The sequence below is a fragment of the Microcaecilia unicolor genome, chromosome 3, assembly GCF_901765095.1.
Source record: "Microcaecilia unicolor chromosome 3, aMicUni1.1, whole genome shotgun sequence".
NCBI lineage: Eukaryota > Metazoa > Chordata > Amphibia > Gymnophiona > Siphonopidae > Microcaecilia > Microcaecilia unicolor.
Genome location: NC_044033.1, coordinates 426408933 through 426429880, shown reverse-complemented (window position 1 = coordinate 426429880; position 20948 = coordinate 426408933).

Here is a 20948-nt window from a genome sequence, read left to right as displayed (position 1 = left end):
TTCCTCCCGCCCAATCCCATCCAATCTTAACCAATTTATCTAGGAATCTCCAGGTCATTGACCCTACTACCCTATCCTCCAATGTCTCGAACCTCTTCTCTACCATTACACCATCCAAATCTGTCAATTATGCCGTCTCCTCCTACAATACTATTCTATCTTCTGCCTTAGACACTCTTGCACCTCTCATGCCCCGTCCTATAAGACGTACCAAACCCCAGCCCTGGCTAACCCCTAAAATCCGCTATCTACGTTCCTGTACCCATTCCGCCGAATGCCTCTGGCTGAAATCTCGTGCCCTTGCTGACTTCTCTCATTTCAAATTCATGTTGACCTCCTTCTAATCTGCTCTCTTGCTTGCCAAACAGGACTACTACATCCAGCTGACTAATTCTCTCGGCTCAAACCCTCAACTTCTCTTCGCCACGCTAAACTCTCTCCTCAAAGTGCCTCCACCCCCAACTCCCCCCTCACTATCTCCCCAGACCCTAGCCGAGTTCTTCCATGACAAGGTTCAGAAGATAAACCTTGAATTCTCTACCAATCCACCCCCGCCTCACCCTCCCGTTGTCCGTTCCCCTATTTCCTCAACCCCTCCCTCCTTTTCCTCCTTTCCTGAGGTCACTGATGAAGAAACATCACATCTTCTCTCCTCCTCAAACGAACTACTTGTTCCTCTGACCCCTTTCCTACCCATCTTCTTAACACCATCTCTCCTACTGTCACCCCTTTTATCTGTCATATCTTCAATCTCTCCCTTTCCACTGCAACCGTTCCTGATGCCTTCAAACATGCTGTGGTCACACCACTCCTGAAGAAGCCTTCACTTGACCCTACCTGTCCTTCCAATTATCGACCCATCTCCCTCCTCCCTTTCCTTTTCAAGTTACTTGAACACGCCGTTCACCGCCTCTGCCTTGACTTTCTCTCATCTCATGCTATTCTTGACCCACTCCAATCTGGCTTTCGCCCTCTTCATTCTACTGAAACTTCACTTACAAAAGTTTCTAACGACCTGTTTCTGGCCAAATCCAAAGGCCTCTACTCTATCCTAATCCTTCTTGACCTATCCGCCGCTTTTGACACTGTTGATCACAGCCTACTCCTTGAAATGCTATCTTCATTTGGATTCCAGGGCTCTGTTCTTTCCTGGTTCTCCTCCTACTTCTCATTTCGCACCTTTAGTGTACACTCTGGTGGATCCTCTTCCACTTCTATCCCTCTACCAATCGGTGTACCTCAGAGTTCTGTTCTCGGTCCTCTCCTGTTCTCCATCTACACTTCTTCCCTTGGCTCTCTGATATCATCCCATGGCTTTCAATACCATCTCTATGCTGATGACTCCCAAATCTACCTCTCTACCCCTGAAATCTCAACCACCATCCAGACCAATGTCTCAGCCTGCCTGGATGTCTCAGTGTCATCTGAAACTCAACATGGCCAAACTCAACATGGCCAAAACCGAGCTTCTAATCTTTCCCCCTAAACTTACCTCCCCTCTCCCCCCTTTCTCTATTTCGGTGGATGGCACTCTCATTCTCCCTGTTTCATCTGCTCGTAACCTTGGGGTCATCTTTGACTCCTCTCTCTCCTTCTCTCCTCACATTCAGCAGATTGCCAAAGCCTGTCATTTCTTTCTCTACAACATTAGCAAAATCCGTCCCTTCATCTCTGAGCACTCTACCAGAACCCTTATCCACACTCTTATCACCTCTCGTCTTGATTATTGTAACCTACTTTTCACCGGCCTCCCTCTTAGCCATCTCTCTCCTCTTCAATCAATCCAAACCTCTGCTGCGCGACTCATCTTCCGCCAAAGTCGCTATGCCCACATTAGTCCTCTCCTTAAGTCACTTCACTGGCTCCCTATCCGTTTCTGTATTCAATTCAAACTTCTCCTATTGACCTATAAGTGCATCCACTCTGCCGCTCCCCAGTACCTCTCCACTCTTGTCTCTCCCTATGTCCCCCCTCGAATACTCTGTTCTGTAGATCAATCTCTCTTATCTGTCCCTTTCTCCTCTACTGCTAATTCTAGACTCCGTTCCTTTCATCTTGCTGCACCTCACACCTGGAATAGACTTTCCGAGCCTATACGACTAGCCCCGTCTGTGGCCGTTTTCAAGTCCAGACTCAAAACTCACCTCTTTACCACTGCTTTTGACTCCTAACTCACTTGCCCTGTCCTTTATCCTCACCTCTTTATTCCCTTACCCTTAATTGTTCTGTCTGTTTACCTGTCTTTCTAGATTGTAAGCTCTTTCAGCAGGGACTGTCTTTTGTGTATGGTGTACAGCACTGTGTATGCCTTGTAGCGCTATAGACATGATAAGTAGTAGTAGTAGAAGTATTTTTTATGGAACAAACTATTGATTTGCATTGTTTAAAACTGAATACAAATAAAATCAGAATACTTTAGCTGAGGCCTCCTACCTTGAAACTCAGTGTAATTAACTAATTATTCAAAATAAGGAATTTTTTCTGATATCTTCGCAAAAGTCTTGGGAGTGGTTCTAGATTCTAATTTATCTTTGGTAGCTCAAGTAAATAAAGTGGTCTGAAAGGTGAGTCTTAAATTAAGACAATTGCAATGTGTACAAAAATGGGTTTTTCTTTTGTTCATTTTAAAATCATCATTCAAATTGGCAAAAAATGGTAGCTATTCCTATCAATGTTACTCGTGAAGATTTAGCAGGGGCGCAATTTCTGTTTCAGTGGGGAGGTGAGGTCACCAGATATTTAGGGATCTAATTAACCCTTTCTCTGGATAAATTGTATGGTTGTCTTGCCAAAATGACTGTATGTTTTTCAATATAAATTCTACATAAAAAAGAGTTTGAAACATAAGTTTTGTAGATGTCTCTCTTTGTTATTTAAGGATTAAAACCACAAAATCCTTAATTTTAAATTAATCAACAGGGAACCTCAAAGCTCCTAATAGGGAAAAATACTAAATGTATTATGCAATCCACTATTAAAGTCAGGAGTAGAGTACTATCATAGGTCCCATTGAGAGGAGAAAAAGAGACCAAATGAAAAAAACTCATGTGTACATGAGAAAAATTAATGATCTAAAAAACTCTCTTTTTCCTTCACTATTTATTTGAATTAGCAAAGTGAGACATAAAACTACAAAGCCAAAAGTGCCGGGAATAAACCCGGAAAAGCTACACACGATTCAATGTATATTAGCTTAGGATAACACCCCACCCCCATGCTCACACTGATACATCAATCCTCTACCTTCCGTTACCACCTAGGGCCTCTAGCTTGCAGCCAAGCTGTTCTACCTAAAAAGAATGGTTATGTCGTTATTAATCTCATGGAAGTCCTTAAATAGTGAAATTTAAAAATATCATCATTCACTTATCCTTTAATGCTTGGCTCCACGCTGTGGTGTCCTTTGGAAGTTGGGCTGTTCACAGTGATAATCCAAACAATCATTCAACTATTCAGCATAAGTTAATGACATCATCAGACTGTAGTGTCCTTTGAAAGTCAGGCTGTTCACAGTGTAGTCGGAGAGATAATCCAGCTATTCAGCATAAATTCATGACACCATCCCGTGTCACCCTTCAATAAGTGCGCCTCATTTTGCACAATTATTGGCTGCCTCAGGAAGGGCACCACGTAGAGTCCACAACCGGACCTCAAAAAATAACAAAGCAGTAGCAATATATTTATGTTGGGGTAATTTCCCTTTAAGTGCAGAGCACCACAGATTGGCAGATTGGTGGATTTAAAAGTATGGCATCTATTGTGCAGTCATTTAGCAAATTTTTCACAGGTCAAATAAAGTTGGAGTGTGGAAAAAAACAAACAAACAAACTTTGAAGAACATGATAAGAGCATTAATATGGTGGAACAACAGATGATTAAAGCAGAGTCCCTGTTGAAACTGTCACAGGCTGCTCTTGCAGCTGTTACTAAGGATAATTTAATGATTCATATGCAAATAGAGGCTTTGGAGAACTCTGCTAGGGTGTGTGGTGTAATCTATGACTGTCAAACTTCCCAATGACTCATTACCTCTCTCCTAGGGAATTATTTAAAATGAATCTGAAAGGTATTCTTCAATTGCCTGATTATGATTAAATTAAAATTTTTAATTTGTGAATCCAAGATGGCCGCTTGAACCGATCGTCTGTCTACACGTTTCCTTACCTTTTCGTGATGCCTAAACAAAGAGGGAAAGCGGCGGCAACTGCTCCCCCGAACCGACCCCTCTCTTCGCAGACTGGCCCCATGGACTTGTTTGTGCTGACACCGACGGTGCCGACGGGATCAGTGGGTGGCAGATTGGCGGCGTCTGCGACAAATGGAGGGCTTCAGACGCCACCCCTGCTGGAGGTTACTCTCAGCCCCGATCAACGGGCTCCTCCCCCGCAACCCCAGTGTGTTTCCTCTCCAGAGATGGCGTCGACCCCGAAACAGCCAGGAATTGGCATTCCGGAGCTAGCGGGAGCTGGAGAAATCAGCCTGGAGAGAGAAGGAATTGAGGGAGACAAAAGCCCTCAATTAAACTGGGAGAATACAACTTTAATTGCGGGAGGAACGAAGGAGAAGGCTATGGACTCAGAAGTGAGAAAGATACAAACCGGAGGATTACAAATGCAAGGTACTTTATCCTTTTTAGAAGAGAGACCAGCAGAGATATCCCTGGAAAGTCTCTGGGTATTAATTACTAACTTGGGTAAAGCTATATGCCCTCAAATTCAAGGTCTTGAGTCCCGGGTAAGGAAAATTGAAGAGAAGGCTGAGGGTTTGGAATTGGAAAAAGAAGAAATGCTGGCTAAGATAAATTCAGTGATTGAAAACTCAGAGAAATCACGAGATTTGCAAAATAATATTGTAAAAGATGTTTCTAATTTGAGAAGAAAAATTGAAAACCTGGAAAATGCTCAAAGATCTAACAATCTGAGGTTTTTGAATTTCCCTAGGGTAGTTACTACTACTCCTAGAGAAATGATAAATAGATATTTGAAAGAAATTCTGGGTTTTACAGATGACATTTTACCTCCAATAACTCAAGTATATTACTTACCTAATAAAAATTTCGATGAACCTGAACAACAGATGGATCAATCACTGGACGTTTCTGCAATTTTAGAAACACCAACAGCAGATTTAACAAGTTCCGCAACTTTACTAGTTACTTTGGCTTTAGCCATGGATAAAACCTTAATCATGAAAAAATTCTTTAAAAGTAGAGAGAAAGATTTCCTAGGACTTAAGGTCCGTATATTTCCGGATGTATGTAAAGATACCCAAAAGAGGCGTAAACAATTTCTTTTGTTAAAACCAGGGGTGCTTCAACTGGGAGCTACTTTTATGTTACGATTTTCTTGTAAATGCATAATTTGTCATCAATCGGTTAAATGTTTTTTATGAATCTGTTCAATTATCTGAATTCATAGCCGCCAGAAGTTCTATGAGGTAAAGCTCTTAAATGAAAAAGGACACCGTCAAATAGACCGGCTCTTTTTTTTCCTTTATTTAATTTAGTTGTAATCCCTCTTAGTAGTAAATCTTGGATCAGACGTTGTGGACTGGAGTGTACTTAGTCATAAAGTTAATTTTGGAATGAGATTTTCTTTGTAAAATTGACGAAGGTACATTTTCTGTTTCAAATGTATTATTTGTTAAAAAAAAATTTGAAACTAATAAATAATTAAAGTACATTTTTTTTTAATTTGTATTATTTGCCTAGGGAAGTAAAAGTGGTTGGTGAAGAAGGTGGTAAAGATGTAATTGATTCTCCAGATAGCCTTGATGTGTAGCATGATATAAGTTTAATTCTCAGAGTTATTGGTTTTGCTGGATCAGATCCAAATCATATAAAATATACAGCTGCAAAGACTTTACTTCCCCCCTCTCCTCTGGAAAACTACTAGCCTGGGTGGTTACCTAAGCCCATCAACACCTATCCAAAGAATCAATCACAGAGGATACAGTAACAAAAGACAGTGAAACTCCATCTATTACTCAGACTCAGAAGCCCATCTATCAGACAAAAGAAGCTCAATCACCCTCAGACAATGGACCAGCAGATGTTCCTTTCAAAAGACAGCTATCTCAGAGACTGCAGTAACAAAAGACTACACCTCCACCTATTTTCAGACAAAGACTAAGCCCATCTAAGCTCAATCACTCTCAGACAATGGACTAGCAGATGTCCAGGCAGGAAGTCTTGTGATGTCATTGAGCATGTGACCTGTTGCCATGCTCCATCTCAAAGCCAGATGCCCAGAATTCAGCTACACAGGAGCTTTCTAATTGGACCAAGGGCAACCACCTGACGATAAATGCCCAGTTCAGACACTTTAAAAGCAGGGGCTCTTTCTTTAGAAAGTTAGTTCTTCCTGTTCCTGGCTGTTCCTGATGCTCATGCTCCTGTCCTAGTCGCTGCTGCCCTGAAGTGATTAAATCTAAAAGCAAGCTAGAATCTCCTGGAATCCTGACTTCCCAAGCTGGACATCACACCCACCTAAAAGAAACTGCTCATCAGACAGCAAATCTACAAAGAAACTTCCTGTTCCAGCAAGGATTCCTGCATCACTCCATAGCAGCCTCCATCAATGTGAGTTATCCGGTTTAATTTACAATCAAACCTGTTATTTTGTAGCACACTTCCATTGGTAAAAGATCCTCTCTAAAGCTGCCTCTCTATTGTAAACTTATTACCTTGACTGTACTAGAAATAAACATTTTCTTTTTAAAGTTAACTATCTGGCCTTTATATTGGGAAAAGCACATGTTCTCACATGTGCAAGCTCCAAATGCTCTAAGCACATGTTACCTTTTAAAGTTACACTGATAGCACATGGTCGCTTTTTAAACTTAGTGCCATGCTTTGAGCACATGTTCCAAAACGTACAGTGCAGGTTAATGTAATTAATTCAAATTTAGTGTATTTACTTCCCCTTTTCCTTACCTTATAAGTAATTGGGGAATAATAAAACAGAATAGAATCAAAATATAAATACAACACATGTTGCGACCACATGCTCTGAGCGATCCCCTCTATTCTTAAACATCATTTTGGAACTGTAACATTTCCTGTACCATTTTTAATTGTGGAGAATGTGGGTAAGGAACAGTGTGCACAAGATAACAGTGTTCTTCTAAAAATTATATTGTTACTGAAATTGTATTTTTGCTGCCTGATAAGACAATTGAGTATCTAGTTTCATTAATTAACTTCCAGTTGGTAAAAGTGAAAACACTCACCACATGTCTTTGCTGAATAACTCAATCTAATTCACTATCCCTGTGTCTCTGTTTTCAATTTCCTGCTAGCATGTGCCTTGGTGAAAACACACTTGAATGTGTTGGAACCGGTGCCTAGCAAATCTTTGATCTTCTAACCCTCCTCTATATTCACTCCTAAACTTCCATTTTTTTTTGGACCACTTGTTATTCAGGCACATTTTCAAGGGAAGGTCTTCATGCCAGCAACTCTTGCTGAACTCCCTGAAAGTTGTGTTTATCCGGCTATCATTCTAAGCCTCCCTTCTTCATAAAAGGAAGCATTTTCTAATACATAAAGCCTTCCCCGGCTTTCTCCCCATACCAACTTGTGGAAAGTTATCGGGTTTCATTAATTAAATTTCCAATTGATAAATTGATAGGGTTTTCAGGGCATTTAGAATATTTAGAATGTTGCACGTAATAGACATTTGGTCCCTGCCAGCATGCCAATACTTAAGTACTTACGCAATTATGTACTTTATGTACTGTATAACAAAAATTTTAGCCATACTCTGGCATAAAATAAAAACCAATTTCACAGCTTCTGTTGAAGAGAATACACACACAGAGAAACACACTATTCTAGGGGTAGATAACCCTACTTTGCTCAAACAATGCATAGTATCCTCGGGCCCCAATCCATGGACCCCTAGCGTAGTGGAGGACATTAGTAGCATCTCTGATATGGAGAGCAAATTCGAGAAATATTGTAATTTATATTCAATTAAGGAAGGGAGCAAGAGAATCTCTGCATGCACTTGGTTAATGTGGGCAATGTGTAAGAAAGCCTTAAAAGAGCATGCAGAATTGAATGATAAATTACTAGCTAAAGAGAAAGAATGCAAGCAGATAGGCACAGAAAAGGATTTTTTGATCACAATGGCTAATTGCTTAAATTATCAATTAGACTATTCTAAGCAGCAGATAGAGCACCAGCAAACTCAGGAAAATAAAATGAAGACCCAAATTTTAGCTTTAGAAGTGCAGGCAAATCAGGTCCCAGGCCTAAAACAACTAACCAGAGAGCTAATACTGCAGACGTCCCCTATAGGTGAGAATAACACAGACCATGTAAGACAAAAAATACAGGATTCTCATGTGCAGATATCAGCTATCTCAGGCCTTCCATATGCCCCTCCAAATATAGCCACAGCCATGCCTGTTTCAGCAGTGCTAAAAATATCTGAGTCTAGACCGCTACCGGGAGGACTCACCCAGACGATCAGTTCCCAGGCCCTCTCACAGACAGATATAGAAGTAATAGCACGACAAATAGGCAAGATAGACCCTGATAAGTTCCCCCATGCTTGCATAGCGCTATGGAAATTAGAACAGGAAGGGAGGGTTGATGCAGACGAATCAATTAAAGTGATCCGTCTCTGTTTTAAACCGGAATTTGCAGAACAGATGGAGGGAGCTATTGAATTGGCAAGACAAAGGGGTTTCTCTTTGCTAAATTTGGCTATTGCTGCAAGTGTATCCTTTGGCATGAGAACGTTCAAGATCTTAAGTACATATGTCCAGCAGGGCAAAAATGAGAGCATTGAAGATTATGTAAGGAGGGCAATTCTTTTGCTAATTATGACAGGGGAAGTGAAAGGAAGAGATTCCAGAAGGCAGATCCCAGGAGATCTACTAGATGTAAACGTAGATGATGAGAGGTTGAGAGAAATTTGTCAGGGCATGCATCCTACTATTGCAAGAGCTCTCTGCTCTTGGGCCCCAGGTGAGCCTGCCTCTGCTAGGAATTTGTGCCTGAAGGCCAGAAATGTACTAAGGTATCAACCCTATGCCTCGTACCCAGTGGCAGCAGCTGGACCCGCTCTATACCCTGATTTAGCTCCATACCAAGAGCAGGCCACCCAGGCCCCCTCACAGCATCCAAAACCCCAGTGCATAGGAACACAGCCTGTTCTGTATTCTGATTTAGGCACTCATAAAGGTGAGCCTTCAATTAAATATTCAGCTCCTCAACACACAGATGCACAACCTAGGCCGCATTCTGATCTAAGCTCCCATAGAAGCAAACCTCTAATAAAGAAATCAGCTCCTCAATATGTAGATACTGAAACCCACAAGCAAGCATGTGACATTTTAAAATCTCATGGTGAGAATCTTTCATATTGGGAAAATAAACCCACTAGTACCCTTACTGCAAGAGCCTTGCAGATATTGCAGACACCTGCCCAGAACTCTTACAACAATAACAAGAGAAACCTGCCCCCAGATAAGCAGAAACCTATAACTGCAGGTCCTACCGTGCCAGACACTGACATATTCTCAGGCCTCCCTGAAATGTATTTCAATGAAACATGAGGAGACGCGTCCAGCCTGGACTGGACTTCTCCACAGAAATACCCGCTCTGCAGATGGCAGTGGGATCCAGGTGGTTGATTTTTAGTATAGGTTGGACAGGAAAATAGAAAAAGTTTTTTGCAATGGCCCTTTGTAACAATGTTTTGTTTAAAAATGTAGCTTCTATTGTTCTTCTGAATGTGTAAGATTTAATTATGTCTCTCTGCAATAAGTAAGATTTAAAACGTCTAAGCTTTAAAATTGTCTCTTTCTGATAAGTGACCCCCACTGGAGCTGAAACCGAATACTGTGAAGTTTTAAAATTGTCTCTTTCTAATAGGTAACTCCCACTTGAGCTAAAACTAAATAATGTGCTTTAATGTGAATTAATAAGATATGCTTATTTTTGTAGAGGAAACTAAAGCCTAAGCTATATTCAGCTTGTATGCCGTGATCTAAGACCCTGAGAAGGAACTGTGAACCAAGAGAGGGAACCCCTACCAGAACCGGAGAGCCATGTGACCTGCTAAATTAATGTATAATGTGTTTTTCTGTCTTTTTCAGAGTTCGAGTGTAAATCTAAGATTAAATCTAAGATTTTATGGTGCTAGGAATTAATGCATACATGGCTATCTCGATGCCTGTTCTACTTATGAGATAGTGCGCCTTTCTAATTACTATTAATATTTGCTAATTTTTGCTTATTGTATGCATAAGAAATGATTCTAAAAGAATGAAACTGCTTTGGCAATCCAAGATGGATGCCACGTACGTTGCTTCTGTCTTCTTGTTTTCTACTTACAGGTTAAGCTCAACCCTGGATCTGCAATGGACGATCAGAGACCTAAAGGCCTAATAGAGCTCTTTGTTTGTTTGTCATGTGGTCTCCATGTTTATATGTTTGTTTTATGTTATGGGGTACACAGAGAACTATAAACAGACATTCATAGACCCTCCCTACTAACAGTCCTTCCATTAGTTCACATTGTACCATGTCCTTGCCCAAGAAAAAAAAAGAGAGACCATTTTCACTGGCAGGCAAGCTATAGAAAAGAATCATTCAAGCTATGGCTCACGTATAATAAGTTCTACTAATTGCTATCTAAGGTTATATATTCACATGTATATATTTGAAAATATGAGCAAAGGTTTCTCTTTACATGATCTACCAGATACAGTCAGTATAGTGAATGTTTCTGATTACAGCCAGTACACACACAATGTCTCTCCCTGGAATGAAATATTGGCTGTGTGCAAAGCAAAATTAACATATCTTTTCTAAATTCTTTACAACATTAAACACATGAGTATTGTCTATTAAAGTGCTACATTAAACACTGCTAAAGCAGATAAATATGGTAACCTTTTACCACACTCATTACCCATAAAAGGTTTCTCTCTGAAGAATAAAAGGTTTCTCTCTGAAAGGTAGTTCATGGCACTGTACCATGACTCTGTTTTTGTTTATTTGGTCAATGATTAAGTAAATATTATTGCATAGGATTGATAGGAATAATTGTTTGTGTGTAATAGTAACCTAGGAAATTATTATAATTGCATACATATGTCTTTCTTGTTTCTAATGAAACAGTAGTATAATAGCTCCACATTTACACTCTTGCTTAGAACTATCTGTCCTTTTATCACTGCTGTGAATACCTCAGTTAGCCTCTGAGATAGAGAATATAGGGAAACATTCACAGTGTTAGGAAACATTCATGGAATATTTTTCCTTGGAATGTCAAACGCTGAAAATATGACTGAATAGATTGGTCCATCCCATTGCGGTGGTAAATTGGTCAATTGTGCACTCTCATGCTATTGATTTGGCTAGCATACTGGGTAAGATATCCTGTGGCACAAACTTGGGAGCAGCCTATGCCCCTGAGCAGGTGACACAAAAAGAGGTGGTCTCTGGAAATAGAGCAAAATGGCACTTCTGTGGCTGAAGTCATATAAAGTGTACTTGCAATCCTATTTTAAACCAGAGCAAAGCCATACTCTGCCACCTGACTGAACGGAAGCCTAATGAAACTGACCACAGAAAACTTAACCCTAGCAGCCTAAATGTAAGTCATGAGCAAACAAAAGTAATAATGATGAGTCTTTTTGCTTATAACAGTCATATTCCAGCTAAGGACATATTCCAAGATTCATAGTGATGTGACATAGTAGATGACGGCAGGAAAATACCTGCACAGTCCAGTCTGTTCAATGTCCATTATTAAAAGATTCACCTCTTCCAAATACACATGCCCATGTAAATAGTCCAATATCTTTGCTATTGTTTTATTTGAATTCTGCTTGATGTTAGTGTTGAGATTGTAACTTTTTACTTCTATTGTTATAGTTATTTGTGATTCTCCGTTCCAATATTGTGTAAATATTGTCTCTAAGAATCAAGAGAGGGAAATATGTAGCATGATATAAGTTTAATTCTCAGAGTTATTGGTTTTCTAGAGTCATCACAGGATGTTATGAGTAAAAGAGCTGCTTTATTGGTAACTTTTCAGACAGAAAATCAGAAATTGACTGTTTTGAAGTCATATGTTCCAAAGAAGGCTTTGTTGTTTTGTGAACATACAGTTTTTTACGTTTGGTTGATGCATCTGGGCCTTAATGTTTCCTGATGTCTCTAGATTAACTCAGTTCAGAAGGAAAAACCTTTCTTCAATTTAAAACAAAAGTTTTGGTTACAGAGGCTTTCTTCTTTCTCAAATTTCCCTGTAAATGTTTAATAGTATAGGAGGATAATAGATATGTGTTTTTGGACCCTCTGCAGCTTGAGGCCTTCCTGGCCGAGAAACCAAACATGGAGGCCTGAGCAGTAAATGATTTTCTTGATATAGTTCACAGTTTGAATACTCAGTTCATTTAGATATGGTAATAATGCTAAGCCTGTGATGATACTATACCTTTGTTAATTTGTCCTCAATATTGATAGGTCTAGATATTCCCACGATATGTTGATATGTTTTGTGAAGAATTTGTTTTGTTGATGTTTTATTTCTTTGTTTATTTCCTTGTAATGATATTAAAATCTTAAATTAAAAAAAAAATGACTCCTGACCAGTTAAATCATTTGTTCAGGACTAACCGCTCATTTTTAGTAGCATTTAACTGGTTAGTGCCTAACTGAAAACCAGCTATTGGGGGAAGGGGGGGAGGGCATTCCAGGGGCAGAATTAGCACTTGGCCAACTAAGTGCCAATATTCAGCACTTAAACAGCCAAGGTAACTGCATAAATACAACTACATAAAAGTCAATCCTATCTTTATGTGGTTCGCCATAGCCAGTTAGGTGCTGAATATCGCACTTAACTGGCTATGGTTTAGCAGCTCCATAAACCCAGCATTGAATTTCCGGGCATAACGTTATGGTGGCTGCTGTGCACATGCCAAATACGCCTCCCTGTGCCACCCAAAGATGCCGCGCCGCTCACCCCCTCCGATGTGGCTCGACAGTGCAGTTGAGGATGCCCATCCCCCCAAAATGCCCATTTTGGCCGTCAGCCCCCCCTGAAGACGCCACGCTGCTCACTCCCTCCGATGCGGCTCGATCCAGAGGACAGTGCAGTTGAGGACGCTCCCCCCCGAAAACCCACCATTTTGGCCATCATTCTCCCCCCTCCCCCGAAGACGCTGCGCTGCTCACCCCCTCCAATGCGGCTCGATCCAGAGGACAGTGTAGTTGAGGACGCCCATCGAAAAAAAAATGTCCGTTTTGGCTGTCATTCCCCCCCCCCCCCCCCCCCCGCAATAATAAAAACGTCTTTTTTGGCAGTGCTTCACTCAGCTGAGAGACCTGGAAGTCCCTGAGCCAATCACAATGCGTTCAGGTCTCTCAGCTGAGTGAAGCACTGCCAAAAAAGATGTTTTTATTATTGCGAGGGGGGGGGGGGGAGGAATGACGGCCAAAATGGACATTTTTTGGATGGGCGTCCTCAACTGCACTGTCCTCTGGATCGAGCCGCATCGGACGGGGTGAGCAGCACGGCGTCTTTGGCGGGGGTGTGTGTGAATGACGGCCAAAATGGACGTTTTTGGGGGGGGATGGGCATCCTCAACTGCACTGTTGAGCCACATCGGAGGGGGTGAGCGGCGCGGCATCTTGGGGGGGGATGACGGCCAAAATAGATGTCTTTTTTGAAGCGGAGCACTATTTTTTTTTTTGTTTGTTTTTGATGAATGAAGGACGTCCCTGATGAGCACTTGACTTTTTTCCCCTCAATTTTTTGTTTTTGTTACTTTTGTAGCAGTTTTTCAATCCCATGCAGCCCCAACGAGAGGTACAGACCTCTCGTTAGATTTTCCAGCGTTAAGGCAATCGGAAAAGGTTAGTGCATCTCATTACAATAAGGTTTCTACACAATTTGCTCATCTGCATTCCGTTTTCGTTAGCTGCTACCGTCGTCGGAAAAAAGTCTTTAGTGCATGCCAGGGTTTACTACTTGTTCGTTAATAGCTCGTTAAGTGATACTGTGGAGGATCTGAAAGATTAAACAGGTAGTTTTGAACTTTATTTGCTCAGACATGGGAAGCCAGTTTATAGAATTGTGCCTAAGTGCAGTTACAAATTAGTGCCAATTAACCCCACTTAAGGGCTATTATTGGTACTTAAGGCCAATCAGATCCTAATTTAACAATTAAATTAGGCATGCAGCTGGCACTGTTTCATAACTTGCAGGCCCAAATTTGCACACTCAGAAATCTGGGCATGCCACTTTAGAATCCAGTAGATAGGGAGCGGTTCTATAAGTGGGTGTCTTCATTTAGGTGCCCTGATGCAGAGCAGTGAAACCCTATTTTATAACAGCAGCTGGATGCCCTTATTCCATTATAAAATACTCATGTAACTGGTATTGGCGTGCCTTACACTTACTCGTCCACATTTAAACCAGTCATGGACCTCATGTAACCACAGGCACCTAATTGTAGCAGAGACATGGATAACTTACAGTGTTCTCTAACAGGGAACCCTACCCTTTAAGTATCCATGTGTACACCACCCTCCCTTACACACATCCTTACATTTATACACATCCTTACAGAATATCGCTTAGGCGCAGTGTTAGCCTTTTGTAGGTAAGTGTACACTTACACACATATGTACTAGTATTTTTACATGCACAAGGGATGCATAAATGTGGATGTGCATTTACAGAATTACCCTTATAGCTTTTTGAAATTAGACCACTATGCGGGTAATTCTATAACAGGGAGCCTACTAAAGATGCTGGTTCAAGCCTGTTCTATAATGAAAAACAGGTGTTTACTTTTCTTTACAAGTAAAGGTTTTGTGATGTCATCTGCATACCCATGAATTTATTTTTTTAATGTATTTTTATTTATTAAAACATTTATATTCCACACTATCCAAGGAGGTTTACAATCTTACATATGCAATAAGTCAGTTCATATCATTTTTATGACATTACAAGCAAAATCCAGACACACATAGAGGGGCATAATTGAACGAAAACGCCTATCTCCATGGGCGTTTATCTCCGAGAACGGGTCCGTGAAGGGGCGGACCGAACCATATTTTCGAAAAAAATAGACGCCCATGTTTTATTCAACAATGTGTGAGCTGGGCGTTTTTGTTTTTCAGCGATAATGGAAAATGAAAGCGCCCAGCTCAAAAACGAATAAATCCAAGACATTTATTTGTGGGAGGGGCCAGGATTCGTAGTGTACTGGTCCCCCTCACATGCCAGGACATCAACCGGGCACCCTAGGGGGCACTTTTACAAAACCAACAAAACAGGTAAAAGAGCTCCCAGGTGCATAGCACCCTTCCCTTGTGTGTTGAGCCCCCCAAATCCCCCTCAAAACCCACTGCCCACAAGTCTACACCATTACTATAGCCCTAAGGGGTGAAGGGGGGCACCTACATGTGGGTACAGTGGGTTTGGGGGGGTTGGATGACTAATAAGCATTAAGCAGCACAATTGTAACAGGTAGGGGGGATGGGCCTGGGTCCACCTGCCTGAAGTCCACTGCACCCCCTAACAACTCCTCCAGTGACCTGCATACTGCTGCCAGGGAGCTGGGTATGACATTTGAGGGTGAAAATAAAAATTTGTGAAACATCATTTTTTTGTGGTGGGAGGGGGTTAGTGACCACTGGGGGAGTCAGGGGAGGTCATCCCCGATTCCCTCCAGTGGTCATCTGGTCATTTAGGGCACTTTTTGGGGCCTTATTCGTGAAAAAACAGGGTCCAGGAAAAGTGTCCTAAATTCTAGCTAAAAACGCATACTTTTTTCCCATTATCAGTGAAATGCGCCCATCTTTGTTCGGCAGATAACCACGCCCCAGTTCCGCCTTCGCCACACCTCTGACACACCCCCATCAACTTTGTCCGCATCCACGACGGAGTGCAGTTGAAAACGTCCAAAAATCGGCTTTCGATTATACCGCTTTATTCGGTTTTGTGAGATAAACGTCCATCTCCCGATTTAGGTCGGAACTTGGGCGTTTTTCTCGTTCGATTATAAGCAGGATAATCTACTTTACAGTATACATCATTCTCAGTATTCTATTGTTAAAATATGTCAACACATTGTGCTTCTCGTATCAACAAGCTAGATTCCCCCATAATTCTTAATGAATAACAATGTTTTAATTTGTTTCTTAAAATCAGCCATAGTTTCAATTCCTCTCAATCGTTTTGGGATTTTATTCCAAAGCACTGGACCAGCAATATAGAAGATTTTATTTCTATTATGTTCCAATTTAATAACGTGTACTTCTGCATCTGTGGTAATACATGAATCTATTGCATCTCATTAATCAAGGGCAGCGGAACACATTCTGGCCTGGTCCCCAAACTCTTTAGTTGCCAATGTTGTGTTGAGCAAAATATTGGTTGGGGCCATTGCCTCAGAAGCTTACCCCATTCTGCTGCCTATGCATTAGCATAAGAACATAAGCGTTGCCATACTGGGACAGACCAAGAGGGGCATAATCAAAAGGGGTGCCCAAGTTTTCCTGAGGATGTCCTCGCAGGATGTCCCAGCTAAGGGGCAAGGAAACCCGTATTATCGAAACAAGATCGGCGTCCATCTTTCGTTTCGATAATACGGTCGGGGATGCCCAAATCTTAACATTTAGGTCGTCCCTAGAGATGGTTGTCCTTAGACTTGGTTGCTTCTGATTTTCGGCGATAATGGACACTAAGGACGCCCATCTCAGAACCGACCAAATGCAAGCACTTTCGTCATGGGAGGAGCCAGCATTCATAGTGCACTGGTCCCCCTCACATGCCAGGACACCAACCGGGCACCCTAGGGGGCACTGCAGTGGACTTCAGAAATTGCTCCCAGGTGCATAGCTCCCTTACCTTGTCTGCTGAGCCCCCCCCCAAACCCACTCCCCACAACTGTACACCACTACCATAGCCCTTATGGGTAAAGGGGGGCACCTACATGTGGGTACAGTGGGTTTCTGGTGGGTTTTGAAGGGCTCACATTTACCACCACAAGTGTAACAGGTGGGGGGGATGGGCCTGGGTCCGCCTGCCTAAAGTGCACTGCACCTACTAAAACTGCTCCAGGGACCTGCATGCTGCTGTCATGGAGCTGGGTATGATATTTGAGGCTGGCAAAAAATATTTTTAAAAATGTTTTTGAGGGTGGGAGGGGGTTAGTGACCACTGGGGGAGTAAGGGGAGGTCATCCCCGATTCCCTCCGGTGGTCATCTGGTCAGTTTGAGCACCTTTTTGTGGCTTGGTTGTAAGAAAAAAAAGGACCTGGTAAAGTCATCCAAGTGTTCATCAGGGACACCCTTTTTTTTCTATTATGGGTCGAGGACGCCCATGTGTTAGGCATGTCCAAGTCCCGCCTTCGCTATGCCTACGATACGCCCCCGGGAACTTTGGTCGTCCCTGCGATGGAAAGCAGCTGGGGACGCCCAAAATCGGCTTTCCATTATACCGATTTGGGTGACCCTGTGAGAATGACGTCCATCTTGCGATTTGTGTCGAAAGATGGGCGTCCTTCTCTTTCGAAAATAAGCCTGCAAAGGTCCATCAAGCCCATTACCCTGTTTCCAATAGTGGATAATCCAGGTTACAAGTACCTGGCAAGATCCCAAAACAGTACAATACATTTTATGCTGCTTAAGCAGTGGATTTTCCCCAAGTCCATCTGCTCTTGGATGTCTGAATTACCATGTCGGGTCTGTTTGAGGATTATTTTACCTAAGTGTATTATTAAAAGAACCGTGTCCCTATTTTGAAGACTTCTGGTACTGGTTTTTTTTTTTTTTTTGCTATGTGGACTTGTGTCTGTACTTTGCTCCCTCTCTTTGTTGTATTATAAATTACCATATCAGACATAGCATGATACCCTTTGACACTGTATTTTGGGATGTAGTGGTGTGGACACTTATGAAGGTTAATGGTGACCTCTCCTATCCATTGAGAGATTTAAATCTTCTCCATATCACAAAACATATTCTTCAGAATCTTGAAGCCATTTCTTTATAGTCATCCCACCTCAACAAGTGCTATCTTGGAACAGCAAGAATGATACATTAAGAGCCCCATTTTACCTAGGTCACAGAGGCTGTAATTAAGATGTCAGGACATGCTCACATCTTGATGTTATTTTAGAAAAGGATTGCTGGGGATAGCTTTGTAACAAATATACACCTTGAAAAAATGAATGGCATAGACCAAGCAGCTTCCATGTGGAGGTGTCTTTAATTCTTTCCCTACTGATCACAAGACCGGACTACTGCAACATAGTTCATTTAGGCTGCTCTTGTGTTCTGTTAAAGAAATTGCAATCCCTCCAAAACACAGCTATCAGGCTCCTTTGCCACGCTCATCACTACGACCATGTGTCCCCCTTATTCCAGGAACACCACTGGCTTCCAGTGGAGCAATGCATCATATTCAAAACTCTCATGCTTATAAGCTCTCTTGAGCAGGGACCATCCTCCCCATGTTTAAACTTGTACAGCGCTGCGTAACCCTGGCAGCGCTATAGAAATGCTAAGTAGTAGTAGTAGTAGTAGTAAATCCTGCAAGATAAGTCTTTCACTGTATTTATCTTCTCTTACAATATCATACTCTCCTGCACATATGCTCTGTTCCCTCAATGACCATCGTCTTGTGCTACCTTGACAAAAGCTGGCTTATCTTGAATTCACTAGGCATCGGGCTTTCTACTTTGCAGCCCCATTTCTGTGGAATTACTACTACTACTACTTCTACTTATCATTTCTATAGCGCTACTAGACGTACGCAGCGCTGTACAATTAAAAGCTGAATGCGCCTCTATGCCCCTTGCTATGCGAGCAGAATCTTCTTTCAAAAAATTTAGAATTGAGGTGAAAACTTGGCTCTTCCAATGTGCTTTCGCCCCCTCTTAAGTCAATATGTGATCCCATGCCAGTAAATACTTATCCCTTCTCCACCCCTGCCCTCTATTTCCTCCCCCTGTCCCTATCATTTCTTTATAACTTACTCTTTGCCTGTCTCTTTAGCTTTTTCAGTGAATGAAACTGACACTATCCTTTAATATTTTATAGTTCCTTTCCATTCTGTTTTAATTTTTGAAATGTACTGCTTTGATCTGCTAGTTAGCAGAGGTGGTATAGCAAATCTGAAATAAACTGTAAACTGTAGGTAATGATTTCACAACTTCCATGTGGAAGTGGTGATTCTGTCATTTACATGTGTAGCTGTCCCATTTTACAAACTCGTGTTATGTGCTACTATTAAGTAGTGATGTTGTAATTTTAATTTGCTTTCATTGTGGAGGAGGAGAAAATAAACTACATAGGATTAAGAAGAATGATTCCCATATTCTCTCATGTAAAGCCCAGAACCATTTTTTACAAACCTGGTGTAAAACCCAATGTAAACATTTTTTTCCCATGCATGTAGGCCCTTTGTAAAATAAGTAAAACACATGTAGGGCCGGATTTAGTAAATGGCACTGAAAAATAGGTGCCAGGAAAAATCAGTGTTATTCTATAAAGGGCGCTCCAGGATGAATGCCCTTTATAGAAAAGTGCCTAGTGGGGATTCCCACGTCCAACTTTGGGTGCGAGGATGTATGCCAGCTGAAACCTGGTGTAAATCCTGGTGCACAAGTTGTGCGTGGATCTCAGGAATGCTATAACACTGTGTGAATCTTTTGAGAATGCCCCTGATCCACCCATGCCCTTCCCATGGCTATGCCTCCTTTTGGGTTCCACATTATGAGATTTGGGAGCCCAGGCTTATTGACTAGCACACAGTCAGATGTGTGCGCAATCCCTAATTGGTGCCAATTAGTATCAATAATTAACATCCAATTATTGATGTAAATTGGCTTGTTAATCAGTTAAGTTGCATACACATCTCAGTATTGGGTAAGGATATTTGGGCACCCTTTAAAGAATCTGGGGGGGGGGGGGGGTAGCTTATAGCTCCGCGCAAACCATTCCCCTTTGAAATCTCTACATGCAGTAGATCTCAACATGTAAAAAGCAGCTTTCTGAGGCATTTATAAGTATTTATGATATATATTTATTTTATTTATTGGGATTTATTAACTGCCTTTATAGAAAGATTCACATGTGTAAATGCTGCTATTTACACGTGAATATGTTTCTCAAATAGTGTCCTAAACATGTACTACTTTGGTTAGGTTAACAACTACCATGAAGTGGGCCTTTTGTCATTGTGGCCCTGCCTTGTAGAACCAGTAACCGGAAGAAATAAGGAACATTGAAAATTAATTACAGTAAAAGTATTGAAAACCATGCTTTATATATCTACCTTCTGCCATTCATTATGATATAATAAGTTTAGTTTGTATAGTTAATCTATAATTATTCTGGAATATTCTAAGTTTTTATTGTTAATTTGTTTTGGAAAGGTATAACTCATGTTATTATTGTGAAATGTTGTATTGTAAACGGCTTTGGTGACTTACGGTGTAATGCGGTATATCAAATAATTAAATCAAATCAAATTCAAAAGCCAGAACACATTTACTGAAATGTTTGAATTACAGCATGAATCAAACTTCTCAAATTCACATACCCCCCCCCCCCCCCATTTATAAAGATGCACTAGTGGCTGCCACACGGCAATGCCAACACAGCCCATTCAAAGTGAATGGGCTGTGTTAGAATTAGTGCACTGGCGGCTGCTAGCATGGCTTCGTAAACAAGGGGGTTAAAGTGACAAATTGATTCCAGTACAGAATAAACATCACACCTACATACAACTAAAATATAAAATTAGTTTTGTTCAAGAATTACATCAAAGAAATATTTTGGGGGGACTTTTCTCGTACTTACATTCTCAACAGTTACCGTGTTTTGGTTTTTCACGGCAGTATAGTGCAAATTTATTTATTTATTTTTATTTATTTGCATTTGTATCCCACATTTTCCCAC